The sequence below is a fragment of the Equus quagga genome, unplaced genomic scaffold, assembly GCF_021613505.1.
Source record: "Equus quagga isolate Etosha38 unplaced genomic scaffold, UCLA_HA_Equagga_1.0 188_RagTag, whole genome shotgun sequence".
Classification (NCBI taxonomy): Eukaryota; Metazoa; Chordata; class Mammalia; order Perissodactyla; family Equidae; genus Equus; species Equus quagga.
In genome coordinates this window covers 42,226-48,314 of record NW_025797802.1, presented here as the reverse complement: position 1 = coordinate 48,314, position 6,089 = coordinate 42,226, and the positions used below count along the sequence as shown (strand labels likewise).

Here is a 6,089-nt window from a genome sequence, read left to right as displayed (position 1 = left end):
CTTCAACGGCCACTTCCGGTCGTGCCGAGAGAACCCCGCCCCTACTTGCCGGCTGCGTTCGACTGTGCCCCGCCGACACGCTGGACTACGATTCCCAGAATGCTCCACGACTCTGGACTCCATTTCCCAGAGGGCTCAGCTAACATGTAAGATCCCGTTGTGCAGCGCCAGACGTTCAACTCCCCAGGGTTTGTTCCTAAATGTCTCAGGTAGAGGTATATTTCAGAGCAGTGACTCTCAAGCCTGTATGACCGGACAGATTGTAAGACATATAAATATAATTTAAAAACGCAAACAAGCATTTCGCGATGCATTCCTTACCTTTATTGCCTGTGTTGCATTCTATTTAGTGTCCTATTCCTTTGTCGTTTTAAAAATTCTAGTCGTGACGCATTATATTGCTTTCATGATTCTCAAATGGGTCGCGACCCACATTTTAAACTAGGAGGTGGTGTTGCCATGTTTTGCCCTACAGTAGTGCATTGTGTATGCCTACTTCAGCCAGCGCAAAGCTGCGAATGGAGCCTTAGGCCAGTCTGTCATTGTGTCCTTGGCAGAAAAGAATCCAACAGGAGTCGGTAGGCTTTTCTATCTTTAAATGTGTGACCCACGCACTTTACGTGCTTCCTTGCGACCCCAGCATTTGCATAGAGGGGCTAAGGTCAAGTCACTCAGCCTGTTGGCTGACAAAACTCTAAACTTGAAAATTCTAACACTGAGTGTATGAAAACAAAGTCAAAGAAAAGGGAACAATATCTAGAAGTCTCTAAGAGCAGATTTCAGGAAAGATCTACTGTAGGACCTAGAAAATTTCAGGAAAAAATTTGGTATTCCCAGTAGATTGCAAGAAGACATGGCTTGAATGAAACAAGAATGAAAGCTGTGAGAGAACAGGCTGAAATAAAGACACTAGATGAAAAAGGATTAAAACATATGGCAAAAATATTTAAGATGCAGCAACATAATTAAAATCATACTGGAGAAGAACTGAATCAATGTTGTGGAAAAGTGAATCACAACTTTTATGTGTAGGATATTCTTTTAAAGCTCCTCCATGATTCAAAAGAAAAAGATGAATGAAATAAAGGAGAATGGAGTAATAGATATAAAAGACAGAGGATGTGGATATTGGTCATCAGGAAGGAGAGATAGTATGAAATCAGCTGCCATTTAACACTTTCTGTGTGTCAGGCAGTGTTCTAAGTGCTTTATATCTATTAACTAATTCTTTAAACAACCTATTGAAGTTATTTCTGTGTTATTATTCATACTTTACAAAAAAGGAAACTGAGGCACAGGTAACTAGCCCAAGGTCACATAGCCAGTAAATGAAGAAGCTAGGACTTGAATTTAGTAATTTGGTCTCAAGCTCTCACTTTTAATCTCTAACACTAGTAACGAGATGACCAATTTCCTGAGTTTAAGAAAAAATATGTCGTTTATTCATTGCTTGTGGGAGCGCAAAATGGTACAACTACTTTGGAAGACAGTTTGGCAGTGTCTTACAAAACTAAACACACTCTTACAACATGATCCAGCAATTGCACTCTTTGGTATTTATCCAAATAAGTTGAAAACTTACATCCACACAAAAACCTAATTGCCAAAACTTGGAAGCAACCAAGATGCCCTTCAATAAGTGAATGGATAAATAGATGGTGGTACATCCATACAATGGAATATTATTCAGCAATGAAAAGAAATGAGCTATCAAGCTAACAAGAAACACAAAGAAACATTAAATACATATTCATGAGTGAAAGAAGTTAATGCGAAAAGGCTACATATTGTATGATTCCAATTATATAACATTCTGGAAAAGGCAAAACTATGGTTGGGGGAGGGAAGAAAGGATGAAGAGATGGAGCACGGGAGATTTTTAGGGCAGTGAAACTACTCTGTATGATACTGTAATGGTGGATCTATGTCATTATACATTTGTCAAAACCCATAGAATGTACAACAGAGAGTGAACCCCTGATGTAAACTATAGTCTTTAGTTAATAATAATTTATAATAATAATTTATTAACTTGTCGATTGTAACAAAGTTACCACACTAATGCAAGATGTCAATAATAAGGAAAACTGCAGGTGGGGGAACGAGGGTATATGGGAACTCTGTATTTTCTGCTCAATTTTTGTGTAAATCTAAAACTGTTAAAAAATAATAAAGTGTTGGGGCCAGCCCCGTGGCCGAGTGGTTAAGTTCACCCTCTCCTCTTCGGTGGCCAAGGGTTTCGCCGGTTCGGATCCTGAGCATGGACATGGCACCACTCATCAGGCTATGTTGAGGAGGCATCTCACATACCACAGCCAGAAGGACCCACAACTAAAATATACAACTGTCTACTTGGGGGATTTGGGGAGAAAAAGCAACTAAAATAGAAAGAAGAAGATTGGCAACAATTGTTAGCTCAGGTGCCAATCTTTAAAAAGAAATTATAATAATAACAAAGTGTATTAATTAAAAATATATGATTGTTAAAGGTGCTTCTGGTAAGGGCTCAGAAGGAAATGAGGCACATGTAATTAGAAGCTTGAAGAAAAGTGATTCTTGTTATAAAGTGGCAAAATGTGGCTGAATTGTGCTCTACAGTCTGGTGGAAAACAGAACTTCTTAACAATAAACTTGAATATTTAGCTGAGGAGATTTCCAAGCAAAGTGTGGAAGGTGCAGCCTGGTTCTCTTTGCTGTTTATAGTAAAATGTGTGAGGAAAGAACTGTTAAGCAAATGGAACCATTTTTTTGATGGTTTGGAAATTTTTCAGCCACACTTTATACAAATAAGGCTTCGAATACATATTAAGGATAACAGGAAGAAATATATATATAATTCCTGTCCTCAGTGACTACTCTATCTAGTTTTAGCCACTAGGTCTACACATAAAAAACTAAGCAACCATAGGAAGCAACATATTACTCCCTAAGTGTATAGGCAAAATATGAATTGAGTACCTACTATATGCCAAGCACCAATAAGAAACACTATCTGCATAGAAGGTATAATTTAGTGAATAAAAGACAAAGTTTATTGAGTTTTTACTTGGTGCCAAGCTCTAAACACTTTACTTGAATTAGTTCATTTAATTATCTCAAGGTGCCAAATAAAGAACAGAAAAGGATGGAAATTCACAGAAAATGCATAGATTAATAATTTAAGATACAACCCTGCCTTAGTAATGTGCCTTTTTGCACAATGGATAGGATTTGGGTATTAATCAAATTTTTGTTTTTACTCGAAAAATACATAATGAATATCTTAGTGTGTGTCACCAATAAATAGTCATATATAACATACCTTTTTGTGGCAGCAAAAGTATTACATCTTACTGATGAAGGATTTTTTTAAAAGAGAAATATTTACCGAAGTTTAACAGACACACAAAAAAGAATATGAGAGTGAACAACTCAATATATTTACACAAGGCAAGCACACCAATATACCCAGCATCCAATTTGAGAACCACAATCATTACCAGAATCCCAGAAATTCCCCCTAAGGGTAGAGGAAAACTCCCAGTCACTACATCCCAAGGGTAATTATTATCCTGATTTCTAATACTGTAGATGAGTTTCACCTGTTTTTGAACTTTCTAAAGTTGGAATGCACTATGGTATGCATTCTTTTGTGTGTAGCTTTTCCCCACTCAATATTAGTTTGTATGATTTCATCAATGTGGTTGTGTGTACTTGCAGTTTCTTCACTCTCTTCATGGTGTGGTATTCCATTGTATGAAAAAAAACCTTCACAATTTGTCTTTTCCACTGTAGATGAACATTTGGTTTGTTACCAGTCTAGGACTAAAATAATAACTATTTTGTTTCCTGCAACTCAAGCTTCACTCTTCCTTTGCCAAGATCCAGTCTGCCATTTAAAAGAAAATTTTCAGTCCAGTAAAACGAAGTTGCAGCCGTGTCCACCCCTTGTTCATTGTTACCATAAAACAAACAACATGCTGATTAATAATGTTAGTTCAAATGCATCACTAATTGCTTTCTATTTTGCGGGTTTTTCTTTTAAGCACAAGAGGTTTTTGGTATTTCTTCAGTACCTAATTTCAATCAAAGCTAGCATTCCAAATGACTTTAGCAAGGAAAAAAAATCATATATGCTTGACAAAAATCTGTACACCAAATAAAAGGATGTGATGTGTATAAATTATGGACAGCAATCTTCTATACATAATTTATATCAAAGCTGCTTCGTGCCTATCTCTTCAGAGCGTGTTGTTTCCCATAAAACCATTGATTTCTTGTTTCTCTCCCTTCTTCCTTAGTGTCACCCTCTTCTCTCCCTGTCTTTTCTTATCCCTCTTCCTCATCTCTCTGTTTAGGCAACGTGACTTCTCCATTTGCTATCGTTTTCCTCTTTTCTGAAATTAGTATGTGATACCAAGAAATAGACAAAAGCCAATAAAAGTAATCTATGCACCCAACCGGCTCAGGAAAACACGTGACCCACAGCTTTAGACTCTGAGACTCCAACATAAGAAGGAGGAAAGAAAACATACTGGCCTTGGTTAAATTTTAAGAAAATGAGCTCTTGCTTTGGTCAAAAATCAAACTAGGATCATCCGTTTGGAAGGTAGCCAGGTTCCAGGGGGGACAGGAACTCACGAACCATTTATAAATTTCGTTTTTCACCCGACTGTAGCGTGGAAGCGCATTGTGCAATGCAAAGCACTGTGCAAACCCTACAGGATTGATGCTCTTAGGATTGATGTAGGCCTAGGCGCTTACTGACGCCACTGCAAGGGGGTGCCGGAAGCTTTTTCTCGCCCTCCACTTGGAACACAAATCAGAGGAATAAAGTCCCTCTCTGAAAGCCATTAGCCTTTATCAAGGAGCCTCAATGCCTGGAAGTTCCAAACAAAGGGTACATGAATCAGGCCTAGAACTAGGATGAGAGTCTGATTCCATTTCGTTGAGAAGTCTGTTTGGTTTCAGATGAGGATAATACAGAGGCCTAAGTCGTTTGGGGAAACTATTACTGATTCCGTGAGGACTCCTCTTCTAATGCTCTCCATTCTCGCGGCTGCCCAAGAGAGGCTGATCTCCATGCCAAACTTGCACTTCAACTGAGGGTTTCTATTCAATTCATAGAGTATGTTTTCTTGTGCCAGGAGCCATTTTTATCCTGACTTGTTTTCCCTTTCGCTCTTGTGGTAGGTCTGAATTCTGAAGGAATTTCTTTTTAAGGATTGACATAGGGAGCCAGTTGTTCAGGTAGTCGTGGCCGAGTGGTTAAGGCGATGGACTAGAAATCCATTGGGGTTTCCCCGCGCAGGTTCGAATCCTGCCGACTACGGGGTGCTTTTTCTCTGTTCCAGGCAAACTCATCATGTGGCTTCTGCGTGACACGCAGGGAACAGACTTTTCTTTCCTTCTTACGTTCCCCTACAGTCTTCTTTTCCTTCCCCTCCGCATTGCCTGCCTTCGAAACCCTGCTTCTTAAAGCCTCAGTAGAATCAACTTACGCCTCTTTTAGGGTTTAACGACTCCCTGCTGTGTTCGCTAGGATTCAGATAAAGGTTGTGAGTGAAGACAGAAACCAGTGCATCAACAAAGTAAACTAGAGAGGGCACTTTTTATCTTTCCCTTTTGTCTTTTAAGTCTCTCACTTAGCGCCATCTCCCGCAGTCCCACCGCGCTGCCTGTTCCCGGAAGTGAGGGAGGGACTGGAGTGGACTCAAGGCTACACGTGCACACGTTCGGCCCGGACGCTGAATCGTGTTGTGTAAGGCTGATGGGGGAAGCGTAGCCTGCGGAGCAAAGGAATAAGGACAACATTCAGTAGCTTTATGAGGATTCCTTAGAACAGCATTCTTGTCCTTTTCCTTGTTAGTGTGGTAGTGCGTATGTCTGCTTGTCACGCGGGAGACCAGGGTTCGATCTTCCTGGAGAGGAGAAAAGTTTGATTCTTAGAAAGTACCTTCCGGTGGTCACTTTCTCTGTTCTTCCGGTCAAACGCGTACCAACAAAATAGTCAGTGACGTAGTATTCAGTAGTATGAAGAGGAAACCAGCATCTCTACAGTGGAGAAATCGGGTATAGGTACTTCTCCAACCAAGTGATTCAACCAGTTT

General features: G+C 39.7%; 1 non-coding gene across 1 annotated transcript; it reads left to right on the top strand.

Annotated features, from left to right (window-relative positions):
• Window positions 1–5,229: 5,229 nt before the first annotated feature.
• TRNAS-AGA (transfer RNA serine (anticodon AGA)) lies at window positions 5,230–5,311 on the top strand. The gene has a single exon. It is a non-coding gene; the product is annotated as a tRNA-Ser (tRNA).
• Window positions 5,312–6,089: the final 778 nt, after the last annotated feature.